Source organism: Geotrypetes seraphini, chromosome 2 (assembly GCF_902459505.1).
Source record: "Geotrypetes seraphini chromosome 2, aGeoSer1.1, whole genome shotgun sequence".
Taxonomy (NCBI): Eukaryota; Metazoa; Chordata; class Amphibia; order Gymnophiona; family Dermophiidae; genus Geotrypetes; species Geotrypetes seraphini.
The window spans coordinates 98,468,895-98,491,420 of NC_047085.1; the positions used below are offsets into that span (position 1 = coordinate 98,468,895).

At 41.8% G+C, this 22,526-nt stretch overlaps 1 protein-coding gene across 3 annotated transcripts in view; it reads right to left on the bottom strand.

The window, feature by feature from the left end:
- Positions 1 to 22,526, bottom strand: part of KCNB2 (potassium voltage-gated channel subfamily B member 2) — a 498,244-nt gene that overhangs the window by 350,535 nt on the left and 125,183 nt on the right. The window contains exon 1 of one of the 3 annotated variants that reach the window (XM_033935252.1): positions 13,054 to 13,222. The exons of the other annotated variants lie outside the window; for them this stretch is intronic. The gene's annotated coding sequence lies outside the window, so the exon portion shown is untranslated. Of the gene's footprint in view, positions 1 to 13,053; positions 13,223 to 22,526 lie in introns of those variants that run through there. 3 annotated transcript variants of the gene reach the window in all.

The window sequence follows — 22,526 nt, forward strand, 5'->3', positions numbered from 1 at the left end:
CCAGGACTCACTTTGTCTTGGCGATCTAATCTATCGAGCCGATAAGTCTTCTTCTCCCCGACGTCAATTCTGTAGTTGGAGAGGAAGTTCGGGCCAGCCAATCGCTGCCTGGCTGGGCGGAACTTCCTCTCCGATTGCACAATTGACGTCAGGGAGAGCATGCGTCCGCGTCGGCTTTGGGGCCTGTTATCCATTGGTGGGTCCTGTTCCCCGATGGCAGCGGCAGTGGCAGTGGCTTGGGGAACGGCAGGGAGAAAGAAAGAAAGGGGGCAGGCAGGGAAACGGAAGGAAAGAAGAGAAACAGAAAGAAAGAAAGGTCAGGGAGAGAGGAAGAAAAAGTTGGGGGAGGGAATGAGGTGTGGAGGAGAGAAAGCATACAGGCTGATAGAAGGGAAGAAAGATTGGATGCACAGTCAGAAGAAGAAATCACCAGACAAGGTAGGAAAAATGATTTTATTTTAAATTTAGCAAAGTGGAGGAAGTATTACCACAGTTTTCAAAGGAATTTGCCCAAATAACTTAATAGTTAACTGGGTAAATTCCCAGAGATGAAAACTTCCCTTCACTTACTATGCACAGTTCTGAATTTATATCTGCTGTCTATATTTTACAATATGGTCACCTTTTACTAAACCGCAATAGTGGTTTTTAGCGCAGGGAGCCTATGAGCGTCAAGAGCAGCGCTGGACATTCAGCGCAGCTCCCTGCGCTAAAAACTGCTATTGTGGTTTAATAAAAAGGATGGAGGGTATATTTGTCTATTTTTGTATGCTATAAAAACCAAATACAGAGAGAGACTGAGAGCTGTTGACGAAGAGCTACGTGTGTGTCTTTCTTCGATTCCAGCCAGAATATCAGCTTTGTGTTCAGCCAAACAGGCCCAGGTTTCGCACTGAATAAAGTATTTTATAATTTTTATAATTTTTATTTCGTAATAAAGTAATTATAAAATACTTTCTTTGTGTTTATTTGATTCCTATTCAAGAGAATTACTTTATATATAGTCAATATAAGCAGAGAGTTAAATTTTTTAACATTTTCTAATGGTGGTGTGCCTCGTGATTTTTTTCATGAAACAAGTGTGCCTTTGCCCAAAAAAGGTTGAAAAACACTGCAGTGCACAGTTCTTCAACCGCCGGTCCGCGGACCGGTAGCGGTCCGCAGGAAATTTTTGCCGGTCCGCGCAGGACCGGCAAGATTGACTCATTTGAACTTCCTGCCGGTCCGCGCAGGACCGGCAAGATCAGCATCGGAAGCGTGCGCTGGGCCGGAGAGATCTTGGGGAGCCTCCGACAGTGGCTTTCTCCCCTCTCTGCAGCTCTCCTTTACTTCCCAGCGCAGCGATTCACGAAGGCAGCCTCGGGGCTTTTGCTGACTCGCGGCTGCCTCTGATGATGCAACTTCCTCTTTCCTCATAGGCGGCGCGACACAACAAAGGACCCGAGGCTGCCTTCGTGAATCGCTGCGCTGGGAAGTAAGAAGAGCTGCTGGGAGGGGAGAAAACCACTATCAGTCTGGGAAGCTGCTCGGCAGGGGAAAAAAGGGACAGCTGCTACTGGAAAGGGAGAAGGAGAGATGCTTCTGGGAGGGGAGGAGGGAAAGGAATCTGGGAAGCTGCTGGGCCAGGAAAAAAAAGGGACAGCTGCTACTGGAGAGGGAGAAGGAGAAGGAGAGATGCATCTGGGAGGGGAGGAGGGAAAGGAATCTGGGAAGCTGCTGGGCCAGGAAAAAAAAAGGGACAGCTGCTACTGGAGAGGGAGAAGGAGAAGGAGAGATGCATCTGGGAGGGGAGGAGGGAAAGGAATCTGGGAAGCTGCTGGGCCAGGAAAAAAAAAGGGACAGCTGCTACTGGAGAGGGAGAAGGAGAAGGAGAGATGCATCTGGGAGGGGAGGAGGGAAAGGAATCTGGGAAGCTGCTGGGCAAGGAAAAAAAAGGGACAGCTGCTACTGGAGAGGGAGACGGAGAGATGCTGCTGGGAGGGGAGGAAGGGAAGAGAGTTACTGCTGGACAGGAGGAGGAGGGAAGGGAGAATGAAAAAAGGAAGGAAACAGCTGGCAGAGAGATTAGAGGAGTGGAAGGGGAGACACAGGCATGAGAAAGTAGAGAGATTGATGATAGGAAGGGGTCAGCAGAAAAATAAGCAGAGGGACAATGATGATAGATCTGGTGTAGGAGAGATAAAAATGAAGAGAGCAGTGAAGCTGGAATGAATCATGTAAATAGGAGAGAGGGGCACAAGCTGGATGGAAAGGGGAGAGGGACATAGAAAGAAGACAGATACCATATGGAAGGGGGAGAGGACAGATAGTGGATGGAAGGGGCAGATGCTGGATTGAAGAGACAGAGAGGGCATACGCTGGAAGGAAGAGAGTGAAAAAAAGATTGAAAGCAGAAACCAGAGACGACAAAAGGTAGAAAAAAATAATTTTATTTCTATTTTGTGATTAGAATATATCAGATTTGAAATATATATCCTGCTAGAGCTGGTGTTAGACATAACTGGGGACTGCAAAACCCAGGCAGTGCTTCTTTAGCTTTCAGCTGGCTTAGGGCGCTCTCTGACCAGGGGGCAGTTGCCCTAGTTGCACTCCCCTAAAACTATTCCTGTCAAGTGTTACTTCAGTATTCTGTTAGCATGATATTTCTGTGTAGCATTCTGTAATAATTTGGCTTGTTCAGTTTTCTTGATAGTAGAGGGGATATATGTGAAGGGTAGGGGAGACAGGGGTTTTGTTGATCCTTGCTCTGAATTATTTGTATTTATAAAATGACAATTCTACAGAATATTGTTTCTTTTTATACTTTAATAAAATACATTCAATATAAAATCATAACTGAGGCTTGTGTGGATGGGATCAGATGATTTGTGGGGACCGAGCTCGCGGAGATGGGGCGGAAACGGGATTTTTAAATTTTAGTCCTAGTAGTTTGCCGGTCCACAAAATAATTATTTTTTTTCTGCCGGTCCACGGGTGTAAAAAGGTTGAAGAACACTGTTCTAGTGTGGCTTCAGCTCAACACCTGTTTCCAGATGAACACACTGGTCTACATTGGTGACATATGCCTGCAGTAATAATTTGGTAACTCATAGATACCTATTTAGCACATCTTGCTAGCAATTTAACATTTATTTTATCCTGCTGTTTATCTAATGGCTTAGACCAGGGGTGTCAAAGTCCCTCCTCGAGGACCACAAGCCAGTTGGGTTTTCAGGATTTTCCCAATGAATATGCATGAGATCTATTTGCATGCACTGCTTTCATTGTATGCTAAAAGATCTCATGCATATTCATTGGGGAAATCCTGAAAACCCGACTGCATTGCGGCCCTCGAGGAGGGATTTTGACACCCCTGGATTAGACAGTATTTTAAAAATACATTTTAGTAAAGTAATGTTAAATACACCATAGAAATAAAAGACAAAAGAGTGTAATGAAAGATGCTTTATGAATCACAATGAAAATGCCTTTTAAGAAATTTGTAGTGGACTTTCTGAATTCACATATGGGCAGTGATGATGTAAAGAAGCTTATAATAGAAATGGGCCTTGATCTTTATAACATTTTACTTTTCACCTTTTCACAACAGGGAAAGAAAGCAAACTCATCAGAACTGCAGAAGGTTTATGACAGTCATTATGAAAAACCTCCAATTATGTTTCCTGAGCAAGGAACATAACTTCACCTGTCCTTCATCTTTCTACATTCCCTGTGCGTAGCATAAAACTGATACCATTTTGCTGAAAAGAAGGCATTCTTTTTTTTTAAAGATCTGGGGCTGCTATTTTAAATCAAGGTTCAAATTATCCACTAGTTTCACAGTTCCAATAAATCTAACCTCACACATGTAGTAAAAGGCTGCTACAATTCCTGAGTATTTCTCAATAAATGTTTTTAACCATAGGGGGAGAGCGTTATTTAAATGAGGCCTGTTGGCAGTAGGAAATACATTCTCTAAGTGAAATAGACATGTATTTTATGTGCACAAATATTTACATGCCTTCTACAAATGGAATATACAATATGTTTCAGCAAGTGTAATGAAATACTTATGACTAATTTGCAAGAGAGTAGCAGTACATCTCAAATTAACAAAAATGCCAAAGTGTTGAATTATCATAAGCACTGCTGCTATTAAACATTTGTAGGCACTGTTATACAGTCATGGATAAGAGAGTCTCTTCTCTTTAGAGCTTGCCATCTAGTCAAGATACACAGGCAAGACAGTTAAGAGGTGTCTGGAATTTTGTTTCATATAGAAAATGATTAAAGTTAAGAGGGCCTTGATCCGGAGACCATTTTAAAAGTAGACTGAAATGGTGTAATTGGGAAAGGGGAGTGGCCAATATAAGAGCAATAGACAAGTATATAAGTCACTTAATCCTCCATTGCCCCAGGCCAGGGGTAGCAAATTCCAGTGCTTGAGAGCCGGAGCCAGGTCAGGTTTTCAGGATATCCACAATAAATATACATGAGATAGATTTGCTTCTCAAGGAGGCCGTGCATGCATATCCATCTCATAAATATTCATTGTGCATATCCTGAAAACCTGACCTGGCTCCGGCTCTCAAGGACTGGAATTGCCTACCCCTGCCACAGGCGCATTAGATAGATTGTGAGTCTACCAGGACAGATAGGGAAAATGCTTGAAGTACCTGTATGTTAACCGCTGTGAGTGTGGTTATAAAACTACAAAAAGGTGGTATACAAGTCCCAATCCCTTTTCCTTTCCCCGTTTTTTCATACTATCTCCTTTTTCATATTAAGGACTCAAAGCCGCAGTAGAGGTTTCTACTGCAGTCTGTCGAGGTAACTGCTCCGACGTGCATATAAATGTAATGAGCGTCAGAGCAGTCACCTCACTGGGCTGCGGTACAAACCTCTATTGCGGCATAGCAAAACCCAGCATAAGTGAGCATAATAATGCTTAGCATCTCAGTAAAATGGGCTTAACACTGCTTCATTGCTCCAACGTGATCGAAGGCCCAGATTCTATAAACAGCACCATGACTGGCAGCCGACCACAAAAGTTGCACTAATCATGTGTCAACCACGCGACAGCACTATTTCTAGAATCGCGGCTACATCACAGATAGGCGCCGGAAATGAAGGCAAAGGATTTCAAGGTCTACATTTCTGGCACCTATCTGTGATGAGAATTGCGACTACCAAAGCCTAAGGGTACTTCTGGCATTAACCACACTCTATTTTACCCTTAGGCACCAGTAGGCCTCTGTAGTCATGGTTCCAGAGCCGTTTATGGAGATGCTGTCTTTTTTAAATGACATTTTAATCGCTTTTAAACAACGCGATCAATCATTGCGTCGATTAGAGTCAAATAAACCATTTAAAATCACCTGATGGCACCTAACTAGCAGCATCATTTGTAGAATTTGGGACAAAGTGCTTTTTTCTACTGCCTATGCGATTGGTATTCACTGCAGTCCTGGAGGATCACCAATGGGTCAGGTTTTCAGGATATGGATTTTGAGAGTGTAACGTTGAATAGCTTCCCTGTTTCTAATCTTTTGCAAGTGGCTGCATGGCTTGTCAGATCAAACCACCTTGGCTCTGATATTGCTTCACTGGCTGGTCTTTCAATATGTTTCTCTTTGAGATGATTTGTATGTAATTCTCTTGGAATTCTGATTGGTTCAGTTGAACCTTACAGTTCATTTGTTACTTGCTGCTTTTTTCTCATTTGTTTTCCCATTTGGGCTTTTTGTGTTATGATATTGAAAACTCAATAAAAATATTTGAAATCGAAATCGAATCGAACAATGTACATATGCAATATAAAGTGCTTATGTTCTTGTTTAAATCATGACGGTATTTGTGTCTTGATTGTTTATGTTCGCTTCTCCAGCCACACGCAATGAGTCAACCGCCACAAATGTGTTCTCAATCTATGTACACTTTGGTTCCATTGGTTGATGGTAGGTAGGGTTACCAGACATCCAGATTTCCCTGGACATGTCTGGGGGTCCAGCCGGCTTTTCAAAACCCGGCACTTTGTCCGGGTTTGGAAAAGCTTCTTTGAAATCACGTCGATAAGGAGGGCATCTACGTATGTACAGATGCCAGACGATGAAGTCACGTAATGTCATTGTGTCACATCCACACATGCCCCCCCTGCCCGACAAGAGCAGGCAGCGGGAGTGGGGGGGGGAGGCTGGGATGGGGCTAGGACAGAACTGGGCGGGCCTGAGAGTGGGTCTAGGAGTCCGGATTTTACTAAAGTAGGCTTACTCTAACCTATGCATGAGCCTTTTCTTGTTAAGTGGAACATGCTACCAAATGTATTATGAACTGCAGATGATGGTGATTTCTGTAGATTTCTAAGGCCTGTTTATTTAGAAGTGCTTATTTTTTGTTAGCCATCTGTTTCTTATGAGTTTATGCATTATTATGTTTTTGTTTATTGTAAATGTTTGATTATACCCCTCCTTGACCCATGGCAATTTGGTTGGTTATGAGCTGTGTACTTAGTGGTTAGGGCTGCAGCCTCAGCACACTGAGCTTGTAGGTTCAAGCCTGGCACTGCTTATTGTGACCCTGGGCAAGTCATTTAACTCTGCATTGCTGCAGGTACATTAGTCAGATCGTGAGTCCACTGGGACAGATAGGAAGAAATACTTGAGTACATGAATATAAACTGCTTAGGCTATAAGTGGTATATAAATACTTACATAAAAAATACTAAAAAAAAAACCAAACCCAAAACCTTAAACAAATCAATAGGCATATGAGAGCTTTGCATACCTTTGTATTTAGAGGACTGGTAGTAAATACCAAGAACTTATGCAAAGCATGAAATTATTTTATCGTAATGATTTCATTTAGTAACATAAACCAGGAGCAAAACATAGCATAACGGCTTACCATGCCACATTTAGTTTTTTTGTTGTGCTGTCATTAAATGCTATTGTAAAGACTCAGCATACCAGCCTTTAACAATATGGTAGAAGGCACTGACTAGAGCTTCCCTACCCTCGAACACAATTTACTTCTAATTTCTTCGGTCCTTAGTTCAGGTCCCTCCAACCTTCCTTAGATATTCCTAGTAGACATGCACACCTACTCCCTCAAATATACTGGAGAAAGCTTCCACCACCTCAGTTCTCCTCTGAGCCAGCTGACTCCACATGTAAATAATAATTTTTGAAAACCACTAATCAGTTGTATAAAAGCTAGTGTGGAAGGGGGCATGTTTTGGGCAGACCTGAATAGTATGCCTGTATCTTACACTGACGATACACATATACTTTTAAAAATATGGATGTCTGCAGACACGGGCTAACTGCTTGTTTGATAGAAACATAGAAACATGACAGCAGATAAAGGCCCAATGGCCCATCTAGTCTGCCCATCCGCAGTAACCATTATCTTTTTCTCTCTCCGAGAGATCCCATATGCCTATCTCAGGCCCTCTTGAATTCAGACACAGTCTCTGTTTCCACTTCCTCTTCTGGGAAACTGTTCCATGCATCTACCACCCTTTCTATAAAAAAAGTATTTCTTCAGATTACTCCAGCGACTGTCACCTCTTAACTTCATCCTATGCCCTCTCATTGCAGATATTCCTTTCAAATGAAAGAGATTCGACTCATGCACATTTATATTACACAGGTATTTAAATGTCTCTATCATATCTCCTCTCTCTCGCCTTTCTTCTAAAGCATACAGATTGAGATCTTTTAAGTCTATTCCCATACGCCTTATCACGAAGACCACACACCATTTTAGTAGCCTTCCTCTGGACTGACTCCATCCTTTTTATATCTTTTTGAAGGTGCAGCCTCCAGAATTGTACACAATATTCTAAATGAGGTCTCACCAGAGTCTTATACAGAGGTATCAATACCTCCTTTTTCCTACTGGCCATACCTCTCCCTATGCAAGATCTGAGATTTGCATTAGTGACGGAGTGGGAAATTGTAATTCTCTGATATGTAAACCCCATTATAATGAGCTTTTTGCTCGATTCTTTCATTGGCTGATCCTGGACATCCAGTATTATAAAATCATGCAGTTAATCATGTAAGTGCCAACACTTACATGTATAAGTTGCAAAATTGTTACTTACAAGTGTAAATGTTGACACACAAGTGAAACTCCTGAGTGATGTCACACTTTTTGAACAGGTTTTATGTTTGAATGGCTAATCCCATGGGACATACTGGCAGATGAGAAAAGACTCTGCATTCAGCAGTCTTTTGTAAAATACTTAGGTAAGTGTGAACATCCTATGATGTTCAATTTCCCACCTCAACACTCCAAACAAAATCAGGCATATGATCTATTGCTCGATATAAGAAATTAGATTCAGAATTAGGGTTTTTAATCCAGGGAATCTAAAGCAGTGTTTCTCAACTTGGTCACCCTTGCCAGTCAGGTTTTGAAGATATCCACGATGAATATGCAAATTTCTTTCATACATATTCATTGTGGATATCCTGTAAACTTGACTGGCAAGGGTATACTCCAGGACCGAGTTGTGAAACACTGATCTAAAGCTCCCAATTAATGAGAAGGCAATTTTTTTAAGAAGGACCTTATTTTGTCAGCAGCATAAATGCACTTTTGTCGAGCTTATTCTAATATGGAAAGTAGATGTCTACTTTAATCCCTCCCCCCTTTTTTTACAAAACCATACAGCGCGTTGAATGCTCTGATGGTCATAGAGCTCCTATGAGCGTTGGAGCAGTGCAGAGCATTCAGCGTACTGGCCAGTGCTTAAAACCTCTTGCACAGTTTTGTAAAAGGATGTGTGTATGTTAATTTGTAGAACACTAGAATGACCACATAAATACAAGCAAGCATTTACACTACATATTGAAGGTACTGAAGGGAATAGACTTAGTAGATAAGGACAGGTTGTTCACCCTCTCCAAGGTAGGGAGAACGAGAGGGCACTCTCTAAAGTTGAAAGGGGATAGATTCCGTAGGAAAGTAAGGAAGTTCTTCTTCACCCAGAGAGTGGTAGAAAACTGGAACGCTCTTCCGGAGTCTGTCGTAGGGGAAAACATCCTCCAGGGATTCAAGACAAAGTTAGAGAAGTTCCTGCTGAACCAGAACGTACGCAGGTAGGTCTAGTCTCAGTTAGGGCGCTGGTCTTTGACCAAAGGGCCACCGCGTGAGCGGACTGCTGGGTACGATGGACCACTGGTCTGACCCAACAGCGGCAATTCTTATGTCTTATGTTCTAACTGGTTTAAAGGCTATTGCCTGCTTACCGTGGCTTAACCTTTTCATATTGTAATAAATTTTACGTTATGCTGGTTCCAATCGTAATTATTTTAGCAAAGTTTTGTATTATTCACCGTTATCATTTACGGCTATTGTAAACACAATGTAAATAAGTCATAAGTCTGTAAATTCAAATATTTTATGTTCCTGGCTCTTTATTAGTATGGGACATATGATGGCAATGACATTTTTGGAATGTCCCGTCATCCGGGACACTCGATAGAAAAAGGTTAAAGGAGAAATCTGTACATAGCAGGATTATTGTCATTTATGCTTGTATTTTTTGTAATATGGCAAGATTTCTGTTCTAATTTCATTTTTAAGAGTTGCTTTGAACATAGGAGGAATTTTTTTCTTTTGTTTTCTACTTGGTTTTTACAGTATTTTTATTTGTATGCTGCAAGGAGCAGTATAACCCAGTGGTAAAAAAAAACTGCAAATAAACAAACTAATGCAACTCCATATAGAATTATACCATAAAAGATTGGAGTCAGTATAGATGAATGTAAAGATGGCAAGAGGTTTCCATCAGAAGACTTAGGAGAAGAGACTGGAGGCTCTAAACATGTACTGTATATCCTAGAGGAGGGGAGGGACAAAGAGAACATGATAGAATTGAAAGTTAGTATGGAACATAAGAGCCTTTTCCAAATGAGAGAAAGCTCTAGACCTAGATGACATAATATACAGCTAGAGGGAGCTAGAGTCAAAAGCACTATTAGGAAATATTGTATTTTCCACAGAAAGTGTAATGGATGTCCTTCTGAAAAATGTGGTGGAAGCAAAAATGGTGCAGAAATTCAAAAAGGAGTGGGATATACACAGGGGATCTCTAAAAGATATAAGAAATGCCATACTGGGACAGCCAAAGGTCCATTAGACCCAGTATCCTGTTTCCAACAGTGGCCATCCCAGGTCCCAAGTACCTGACAGAAACCCAAATAGTAGCAACATTCCAGAGCTCAGATTGTGATGTCATAAAGCCTCATTCCACCAATGCCTAAGAGCCAGCCTTATCAGTGATGTCACAATGGCTTGACTGTCCTATACTTGGCTCACATAAGAACATAAGAATTGCCATACTGGGACAGACCAAAGGTCCATTAGACTCAGTATCCTGTTTCCAACAGTGGCCAACCCAAGTCCCAAGTACCTAGCTAGATCTCAAGTAGTACAACAAATTTTAAGCTGCTTATCCTAGGAATATGCAGTAGATTTCCCCAAGCCATCTCAATAATGGCCTATGGACTTCTCTTTTAGTAAATTACCCAAGCCTTTTTTAAACCCTGCTAATTCACCGCATTCCACAACCTCTGAGATTTTACCACATTCCTCAGCTATGAAATGACCACTAAGAATCATAAGTGGGCTTTTACAAAGGTATGCTGCTAAGCAGTGCATACTAAATGCTGAGCCGTCCATAGGAATAAGAATTTGTGGCTCGGCATTTGTACCCTGTTTGGAAGCACACCTTTGTAAAAGGACCCAATAGCAAACTAGCCTGCACGTTGCAGTAGATATAACCCCAATAACTATTCTGGGCAGACTCAATAGGCTATATTGGTCTTTCTCTGCTACTATTTACTATGTTATTATACTGTAATACTATGGAATGATGGGACATAGGGTGAAAGGGAATAGACTCAGGAGTAACCTAAGGAAATATTTCCTTACTAGAAGGGTGGTAGATATGTGGAATGACCTACCAGAGGCTAAAAACATGGGAAAAACCCAGAGGACGCAAAGGGAAAGGAATTGATTGTAGAGCTCAGTAATTCATATGGATTGATAGAATTAATAGGCCATATGGACTTTATCTCTATTACTATGCATCTTTCATTGTTCCACTGAAATAGTTTTCACTAATAATGTGTTAAAAGGAGTTGATATACCGTAGTAGAGTTTAAAAAAGGTTTGGACAAGTTCCTAAAAGAAAAGTTCATAAATTAAGTAGCCTAGTAGTTAGAGCTGCTGCCTTACAAACCCAAGGTTGTGAGTTCAATCCCAGCCTGCTCTCTATGACTCTGGACAAGTCACTTAACCTCCATTGTCTCAGGTACCATATTGAGCCTGCAGGGTCAGATAGAGAAAATACTTAAGAGTACCTGATTACTATTCAATGTATTGTAAACTACTTTGGGTAATTCTCTTCATGAAAAAGGCAGTAAATAAATGTTTGTATAGAATTCTGTTCAAAACCAAAATTGCTATTAGGACATTACATTACTCACCTACAGTACAGAGAAGCATGGAGCAATCTCAATAAAAGGTAATTAACCTGTATATAAGAATTATCAGATACAATCTCCATGTAGGAAAACCTTATCATATTTTTATAATAGGGGAAAGATGCTAATAACCATAGTATGTAACATGAGAGATACTCTCTTGCACTGACAGAAAGCATAGCTGTATTTTTCAAAGTATTACCTCTTTCCTCTTGGCTGTACTGTGAATGATGGAAAAAGAAGCAACCGAGAGCCTCTCAAAACTGTAAACAACTTAGGTAAATGGTGTTCAGCAGAGCAGAAATGTATTTCCACTATATGCTAGAATAAGTCTAGCCAAAATTCACATGCAGGATCCCTCTGCCCTAACACACAGCCTATTGTTTGTGTTCAATTTTTACAGCCAACATTTTTGTCTCTCTTTCCTTTCAGATGAGGACTTTATTATTCATTATTTCAAAACCATCAACTGACCTCGTAGAAATGAGTTGCAAAAGTTTTCCCGAACTTGTGAATTTTGTAGATCTGATGTTTGACATTTATGTGCCAAGTGGAACATGGCAATTATTTAGTAGCTGAGGAAGGCCAATAATTGGCCAAAGCTGTCTTGTTAGTTCAAAGTTTCAGTTACTGCTCATTTGGCTAAATATCATTCATCTATTAACACTAAAATGCTTTTTTAAAGAAGGCATTCATTTTATATATAGTACATTGGCCATTTTGGATACAGAAATGGATATAAAATATAGAATGGAGAGTGTAAATCAATAGCAATCCCCTAATAAGAAATGGACTGGTATCCATTCAATATAATACATTCATTATAGCCAAATTCAACTAGTTTACTATATATTAGTTGGATTCGGCTATAGTACTTTTAATAAATAAAATGATTGGTTACCCACCAATTTTTTTAAAAAAGAGGATTGCTATTGATTTTCATTTCACATTCTGTTTTCCATGTTGATTTCTATATCCATATTTACCAGACTGTTATATCTATGTATCTCTCATATAAAACACAAGCATTCTTTAACTATGAAAAATAATGTTCTAACTTAATCGTTAGGTTGGAACAGATTCTTAAAACATGCATGCCTTTTTAAGATCAAATCTGGCAGCTCCATCAGTACCAGTTTTCTTAAAATTCATATTTGTTTTTCACTGCACTAAAAATTAGGGTGAACTATTTTATCATAAAATCCAGTTGTAAAATGAAATGTCAATACATATGTGAAACAATTTGCTAGGATAATACAATAATTAATATAAAACAATGCAATATTTTTTTTTTATTACCATAGGGAAATTGTTTAAACACACAAATGAACAGTATATAGCTAAAGCTGTATAGAAAGATATAAAAACATATATTACTAGGGAACACATGTTCTGGCTTGGGTTAGGAAACATTTTTCCAATGACACTATATTATAATATCTTAAGTATGATCTGTGTACTGCTTAAGTCTGTTTGGTGCCATATGCCAGTTCTAACCTGCTTTGCAACTAATAACAGGGTAAGCGGCTATGATTCATTCTTGCAGGAAGTATAAGACAAATGCCCCTCTACTTACCTTGTTCAAATAGCCTACTTTCAGTAGAAACAGGAAGCGGGATAACCCGGAATGCTCAGGGATTCCCTTGCCTTCAGGGGCAGGTCTCAGCAATTTTGTTTGCAAATAATCTATTGATGAATCTGCTGCACAAGGAGACGTCTGTTGTTTTTTTTTGTTCTCACTCCCTGCCTATGGTAACTGGTACAACTCAACAGAGAGCGGTGGAGTAAAATGAAAGAAATCTAATAAATCAGATTTGTGTCTAGCTATGACTGCAGGGAAAAAAAAAAGATGATTCAAAGTGCAAGGTAATCTCCATCCACTGTTATGTGCTGCTGTATTCTGCGGAAGCAGACTAGTAACTGAGAAGCAAGCTAAAGGCATAGCATGGGGTGAACTGCAGAGAGAGAGAGAGAGAGAGAAAGAGAGAGAGAGAGAGAGTCACAAACACATGCGTTCAGTACAGACAGATGGGGCACAATCAAATCAGATTAGTGATCTGAACTGCAGACCAAATCAATTTTAGTTGCTTCTGTTTTTATTTGAAATGAGCAGCTGTATTTGATTCAAAATGAATTGGCTTACAGAAAATCAGATTTCATTTGCCACAGAGAAAATATATCATTTTTATCTAGAGTGCTAGCCCTGTAAAAGCACTGTCAATCTGCGACATCCCCTCAGCTTACTGAAAACCACGGATGTGACTCTGTTGAAGTCAACCGAGTCACAAGTGGTTGTCAAAACAATTCATAGGTGTGATACTGGATACCTAAAGGTCATCAGTGTCTGAGTCAGGGTGTTTACCTGAGTAACAAAATTGGATTTAAGATCAGGGCTAAATGACCTATGTTCATTTTTGTAATTTATTTATTCAATTTTCTATACTGTTCTCCCAAGGATGTTCAGAATGATTTACATGAATTTATTCAGGCACTCAAGCATTTTTCCCTTTCTGTCCTGGTGGGCTCACAATCTATCTATTGTACCTGGGGCAATTGGGGGGGGGGGGGATTAAGTGACTTGTCCAGGGTCACAAGGAGCAACGTGGGTTTGAGCCCACAATCTCAGGGTGTTGAAGCTGTAGCTTTAACCACTGCACCACCTGTGTACCTAGATTATAGGTTAGTGGCAATCTTCAAGTCATATGTAGGTATATTGACATCTTCTAGTTATAAACTATTCTATGGAAATATTTGATAGTGTATACATTGCAAGTGGACATTCACATGGGACTAATTTGGGCAGAATTTAGGTAGGGTGCACATTTATGCATGCACATTATAAATTTATTTATTAGGATTTATTTACTGCCCCTTTGAAGGAATTCAGTCAAGGCAGTGTACAATAAGAGCAAGTCAAACCTAAGCCCCAGACAATTACAATAGTAGTAAAATAGTCAAATAACAATTCAAAGTATGGCATAGTATGCTACATTACAATGTCCTCCCTCTGAGCCCCTCACCAAAAACATACCTGGTGGTCTTGTGGGTCATTTCCCCTCTTGCCGACCCCCTCAACCTCCCCCCCAACCTTCTGTTGGGGGGGGGGGGGCAGGAGGAGAGATGGCAGAGGGAGGCAGACATTTCAGATATTTTCTGGAAGGGGCAGACAGTGAATGGAAGGAAGAGAATGACAAGGAGATGAGGAAAGCAGAAACCACATGACAAAGGTAGAAAAAAATTCTATTTTTTATTTTTTTGCTTTAGGATAAAGTAGTATTGTAGCTGTGTTGATAAATGTTTAGAAATAGAAATAGTGATCCTTTTATTGGACTAATTTTTATACATTTTTGATTCTTTCAGAGGCCAAATTCTTCCTCAGGTCAGGACAGGTTACTGTAATAGCAGTATACTTTACTGACCTAAGGAAAGAGGTTTTGACCTCTGAAAACTAATTAAAAACTGTATTAGTCCAATAAAATGGTATTATCTTATTTTCCATTTTTTTGTTTTATTTATATTTGTTAATTTGTAAAGTGATTTGTTTTTTTTCAAATTTACGTCTGCTATCTTTATATTTTGTTCATTATTGGGGGATATGCACCACTGTTTCTTCACCCCCTAAACTGTACTGTTCCTTTGGTTTGTAGCACAAGCCAGCTTGCTGAATGCTCTGTACTGCTCCGATGGTCATAGAATTCTTATTATCATCAGAACAACGCAGAACATTCAACCCGCCAGCCAGCGCTAAAAACCTCTTCTGTGTTTTTGTAAAAAAAAAAAAAAAAAAGGGGGGGATAGTTTGTGATTACTTATTCCATACTGGGTGAGGGTGGTTCAGTGTCCTGTGTGTTTAAAAGACACTTCTCCCCTTGGGAACCCCCTCTCCCATGACCTCTCCTACATGGTCCCATCAAGGATAATGTTCAGACCAAGGAAGACAACCTGGCTACCTCCCGTGGTCAGTGGCAAACCCAGCTATTCAGTGCCGGGGTCATATCCACCTACCAGCATTGAATTTCCAGGTGAAATACAGCTACTGAAGATGTAGGTAGCCAAATTGATATTCATTGGTTGGACGCAGTGGCGTACCAAGGGGGGGGGGTCTGCCCTGGGTGCACGGCTTGGGGGGGTACACAGCCGGCCAGGTCCGGGTCCTCCTGCTCTTCCTTTCCCCCGGTCCACGCTTGGGGCTCACGCCTGCCTGGTCCTGTGCCGCTGCCCAAATGGTGCTATTAGTTCTCGTGAGACTCGCGGGAGTTGACGGCACCATTCGAGTGTCGGCGCAGAACCAGGCAGGCGCGCTCGGGGCTCGTGTCTGGCTTTCATTTCCAGCGGAGATGGGGGAGCCTGCCGATGCAGCGCTGGACCGAGCTGAGACCGGGCGGCACGAGACCAGGCAGGTGCGCTTGGGGCTCACACCTGCCTATTACTGTTGCAGCAGATGGGGACTTGGGCGGCTGTCCAGCAGGGGAGGCTGCCGATGCAGCGCTGGACCGCCAAGATTGCATCAAGGTACCGGGGAGGGGTTGTGTGTGAGTGGATGTTTTAAAATACCAGGGGTACCGAGGGGGGGGGGGGTGAGTGGATGTTTTAAAATGCCAGGATAGCCATCTAGGGAGGGAGGGAGGGATTTTAAAAAGTACAGGGGGTATGATTAAAAAAAGGTACTGGGGAGTATGTAGGGGGATTATTTAAGGTACTGGGGGGCATGGGGGATGATTTAGGGTACGTGAGGGGTATGGGCCAGCCTGCCTGTCACTAGGCCACTAGGCGTGCCTGCCCTGTGCCCTGCCCCTGCCTACCACTAGACCACCAGAGGGGGGACAGGGTACAGAGCCTGGCAGGGAGGGGCGACAGGGTGCTGACAAGGAATATGGCACAGAGCCTGGCAGGGAGAATTTGGTTCAGAATGTTTTTTTTTCTTGTTTTCCTCCTCTAAATCTAGGGTGCATCTTATGGTCAGGTGCGTCTTACGCCCCCCCCCCAGTGCCTCCTTCCTGTGTCCTTAGTGCCCCCAGTGCCTCCTTCTCATGTCCTTAGTGCCCCCAGTGCTCCCGTCCTGTGTCCTTAGTGCCCCAGTGCCTCCTTCTCATGTCCTTAGTGCCCCCAGTGCCTCCTTCCTGTGTCCTTAGTGCCCCCAGTGCCTCCTTCTCATGTCCTTAGTGCCCCCAGTGCCCCCGTCCTGTGTCCTTAGTGCCCCCAGTGCCTCCTTCCCGTATCCTTAGTGCCCCCAGTGTCTCCTTCTTATGTCCCCCCACTGCCTTCCAGATTTTGTCCACTCCCAAAACCAGCCTGCCTGCCTACCTATCTCCCTGCCTGCCGCGTTAAAGCCAGCCAGCTTGCCTGCCTACAACCTTCTCTCCCTGCCACGGAAAAAAAAAGCGCCTCTCTCCTTCCTTTCCCCCGATCCGCACCGCTGCAATCTTACCTCCCCGTTACTGCTGCTAATCACCGCCGACAATACATCTTATTTCCTACATCAATTCTGACATTGGAGAGGACATTCCGGGCCAGCCAGGCAGGCTGGCCCGGAACGTCCTCTCTGACGTCAGAATTGGCCAACAATACGTCTTCTTTCTGATGTCAATTCTGACGTCAGAAAGAAGACGTATTGTCGGCGACGATTAGCAGCAGCAACAGGGAGGTAAGATTGCAGCGGTGTGGACCGGGGGAAAGGAAGGAGAGAGGCGCTTTTTTTTTTTTCCGCGGCAGGGAGAGAAGGATGTAGGCAGGCAAGCTGGCTGGCTTTAGCGCAGCAGGGAGGGAGGCAGATAGGTAGACAGGCAGACAGACTGGCTTTGGGGGTGGTCATAATCTGGAAGGCAGTGGGGGGACATAAGAAGAAGACACTGGGGGCACTAAGGACAAGGGAAGAAGGCACTGGGGGCACTATGAACACAGGACGGAGGCACTGGGGGCACTATGGACACAGGACGGAGGCACTGGGGGCACTAAGGACATGAGAAGGAGGCAATAAGGACACAGGACGGGGGCACTGGAGGCACTGGGGGCACTAAGGATATGAGAAGGAGGCACTGCGGGCACTATGGACATGGGAAGGAAGGAGGGAGGGAATAGAAAGGGACAATTGTTGGGCCTGAGTGCAGAAAGAAAGAAATAAAAGAAAGGATACACAGTCAATTAATAGATGTTCCCTTTTGATGAAAAAAATAAATGGTCACGTTACCTCTGACTTACTTTCTTTGCAGCAGAGTCGGCAGCCATGCTGAGGTGCAGGAAGGTCCCGCGATGACTCACCTGCCGGCTCTGCTCCGGAAGAAGTAAGTTATGTCGTAGTCATTGCGGACTTTGCCACAACTCCCTGCGTCAACCCCCTCCGACGTAACTTACTTCTTCCGGAGAAGAGCCAGCAGACGAGTCATCGCGGAACCTTCCAGCATGCGGCTGCCAAGTCCACTCCAGAGCAAGTACGTCAGAGTGTGGTGGACTGGCAGCCAGCAGCTACAGTCATCATGGGATCTTGCTGCATGAAGGGAGAGAAAGGGCAGGATTGCTGGAATGGAAGAGTAGTGGAGGGAAAGAAAGAGAGCAGGGTGATATGGAAGGGTAGTGCTGATGGAATTGATGTACAGAGAAAGGGGAGAGACATAAGGGGGAAGGATATTGGAGGGAAAGAGGGGGCAGATGCTAATTGAAGAGGGGTGGATGGAGAGAGAAATGGCAGACATTGGATGGTAGTGAGGAGCCTATGCTGGATGGAAGTGCAGATAGAAGAGATAAGGGAGCAAATGCAAGAAGGAAATGGGAGGAGAGAAAGAGGGGAGTAGATGCTGGATGGAAGTGCATAATGGAAGGAGGGGATAAATAAAAGGAGGGCACATGATGGGGAGAAAAGGATTGAGTTAGGGAAACACTGGAGGGTTGAGGGAAAGAGGTGGCAAGCTTTAGGTAGATAGTAAAAAAGTACATTGATGAGAGGGTAGTAAGAACGTAATCTAGAGAGATGCAGAAAATAAATTGAAAAGGAAAATGAGGGAAAAAATGGAAAAGGATTGCAGAGGACAGGTGTGGGAGAGGGAAGGAGAGGAGAGAGATGCCAGAACAATGGGGGTGAAAGGAGAGATGGAAGGGGGAGGCATACAGTTTCTGGAAGGGGCATAGAAGGAGAGAAGATGCCATATAGGGGAAGAGAGATGGCAGACAGTGGATGGAAGGAATAGAGTTACAAGAAGATGAGGAAAGCAGAAACCACAGAAGACAAAGGTAGAAAAAAATTTTCTATTTATTTATTGCTTTAGGAGACATGTGCCACTGTTTCTGTGGTGTTGCATTGTATGCAGAGTCCAGCATCTTACTGGTTCAATTTAACCTTTGTCTATGTATTTCTATTTTATCCCCCCTTTTACAAAACTGTGGAGCGTTTTTTAGCGCCAGCCGTGGTGTTAGCAGCTCTGATGCTCAGAATTCTATTAGCGTCAGAGCTATTACCACCGTGGTTAAAATCCACACTATAGTTTTGTAAAAGAGGGAGGGGTTAGTTTGTGATTACATATTCCATACTAGGCAAAGGTGTTTTCTGTGTGTTCGAAAGACATGGTTTTCTGTTAGGATTGACGGTGTAGGATTGATCTGGCTTGTTTAGTTTTACAATGGGTGTATTGATGTTGTACTGCTCACTGCAGTATGTAAGATGCTGCCTTTTCCTAGGTACTCATGTGTGACGTGTGGCTTGTTACTAAAAATCATGTTTTTTGTACAGATTGGGGGTGTCAAAAAATGATGGGCCCTGGGTGTCACATATGCTAGGTACACCACTGGTTGGACGGCTAAGGCATAGCAACCAAAGATAAACCTGCTTTTAGGTGGGTTTTTCTGGCCACTAGACCTAGCCGGTCAGCCAATGAGTATTGGCAGTGACCAGCTATGTCATGTGACATAGCTGGTCACTGGTCAATCTGCTGACAAGGATATTCAGTGGGAGATATTCATCAAGAGATAGCTGGCTGTCAGTGGTCAGTTGACCTTTGGTATTTAGCCAGCTAGGAATCATTCCCAGCCGGCTACATACCACTGAATATTACCACTGGATCATAATTTACACCTCTCCTTTCTCTTCCCTCCCTTTGTAGCTCAGCAACTCAACTCTTTCTCCTTCTTCCACACCTACCCTTATAGCCTACCCCATTCTTTTAGCCATGCTTACCTCATTTAATCTTCAGTCCTCAACCACTCTGAAGAAGATCATCATGCTCCTAAAGCCCTCTTCATCCTCTACTGACCATATTTCTACTTTCCTTTTTTGTGCTTTCTGGATTCACTTCTTGAGCCTCTATTATCGATGGTCAACAATAGCCTTACTACAGCTGATTTTCCCTCAATGTGGAAACATGCAATTATTACTGCTCTGCTCAAGAATCCTAGTTCGGATCCTGCTACTGTAACTAACTATAGACCTATTTCCAATTTTTTTTTTGTTTCAAAAATCATCAAAAAATTGTTGCAATCCAACTCTGATTTTCTATCAAGTACAAATGCACTTCAACCCTGTCAGACCAGTTTTCGCCCCATCATTCTACTGAATATACTCTTCTTGACCTCTTTTACCTATCAGACAAATTCTCGACAGTAACTATGATGTTCTCTTTCCCCTCGATATATCAACAGTCTTTGACTTAGTGGACCACACTATCCTTCTGAACCACTTGAAAGATCTACAAGTTACTGAGACAACCCTTCAGTGGTTCTGCACTTATTTGTCAGATCATTCTTATGCTGTTTGTCATTCTGGTACTCTTTCCGGATCTAAACCATTTTCTCTGGTGTCCCCCAAGGGATCTGTTCTTGGACTATACTTTTTAATATCTTTCTGGCTTCAGTGACTCTTTTGCTTCAATTTATTTGGTTCTTTTTTTTTTTTTTTCATCTATTCAGATGATATTCAACTCCTTCTCTCACTTGATTCACATACTCCTTCCTGTTAATCTCTCATTTCTAAAAAAAATAGATATGGTTGCTGACTGGTTAACGACAAACAAATTAAAAATCAACTCACAGAAAACAGCAGTTTTGATCTTTTCCTCTGGATTACTTTTTCCAAACCTGCCAGTTTCACCATGAAAATGCTTCCCTTTCTTTTACAGCAAATACTAAGATCTTTTGAGTAGTGATAAACAATTATTTATAAAAAAAATTTATATACAGTATAAAAACTACGCAGTTTACAACATTACATGCATACATATTAAAAATGCTAAACATGTTTTGACAAGACAAACAAAATAAAACATTAACTAACAATATCATTATTAAAACCTTCTTTTAACTTCATCCTACAAGATGGAAAGACAAAATCCCATAAAAACATTTACAGGATAGGAAAGCATTAACAGCAAATGGCATTAGCACAAGAAGGCATTAACAAATACCGGTAATTGCGTTTTCAACATTTTCTTAAAGTTCAGTCTCCCATCACAGAATTGCAGAATACCAGGCAGCGCATTCCATAGCCTGGCACCTGCTACAGACAGCATTGTTGGCCCAATCTTAACATGAGAGACTAACATCTTACCCTCCAAACTCAACTTCATACTATTTTCAGATCTCAAACATTTTCTGGGTTGATAGATTTCAATAAACTCTTTAGTGCCATTGGGGAAACGTGATATAAGATTTGCTGTATGACTGAAAGAATCTTAAGCTGTTCTCTCTGCTGCATAGGTAACCTTAACTTTTCACTCCCACATTTCAAAATTATATTAGACTTTTCTAATTTTTAATATTCTAAACCGCCCAGATACATGTGATGGTCGGTATATCAAGCCATGAATAAACTTGAAACTAGAGTCTTTCTCTTTCCTTGCTCTCTAACGCAGTGGTTCCCAACCCTATCCTGGTGGACCACCAGGCCAATCGGGTTTTCAGGATAGCCCTAATGAATATGCATGGAGCAGATTTGCATGCCTGTCACTTCCATTATATGCAAATCTCTCTCATGCATATTTATTAGGGCTAGCTTGAAAATCTGATTGGCCTGGTGGTCCTCCAGAACAGGGTTGAGAACACTGCTCTAACGCATTCATTCACTTCTCTCCATGGGTTCTCTCTTCTCTTCATATACTTCTACACTCCTAAGTTCTTTCTAAACTTGACTATTGCAATTCTATTATTACTGGTCTCCCAAACTGCCAACTTCATCATTTACAGCTTGTGCAGAACACTGAAGTCAGACTCCTTTATAGCCGTTCTAAATTTGATCACATTACTCTTCTTCTGATAGCAAAACACATCCTTCCTATCACATATTGTATCCCCTTTAAATACAACATTCTTTCTTTCCAAATTCAATCCTCTAGTCTACCACCTTTCTTTTTTATTCTCGGGTCAATATTCCACACAAAGAATTCTCTATTTTTCCCAGCTGCACTTGCGGACTGTTCTCTCTTTTAGACAGCTATTCCTTTATATTCACATTTGTCTTTCTCAGTCATGGCTCCAATTTTATGGCACTTCCTTACGTTCTATCTTCACACAGAAAGTTCATTTACAAGATTCAAATCCCAATTAAAAGCTTACTACTATTCACAAGCTTTCGGTGCACAATTTTCCTTCCCTTTTCATGGTTAAACCTACATTTACCTAGTTAGAGATGTACGTACATTAGATAGATTGTGAACCAAGGCAAAATAATTTGACCATGTTACACCTCTACTGATTGATTCACATTGGCTACCAATTAGCCATCGAATCACATTCAAAATACTTCTTTTAGTTTTCAAAGCCCTAACTTATAAGGAACCGCAGTTTATCACACGAATGCTTATTCCATACACTGCAGCTAGAACTCTTCGATCATCCTCCAATAATTTATCAACAGTTCCATCTTTGAAAATAATCGGGACCAGAAGGCAGGATATGTTCTCGGTCACAGCACCTCTTCTATGGAATTCCATTCCTCAATATGTTAGAAATGATAAAGATCTTGCCTCTTTTAAAAAATCCCTAAAAACATATCTCTTCAAAGATGCTTTTAATCTATGATTTATTTAACCAAAACTTCCTTTTAATTTGCTATTTTAAAGTCCTATTTTC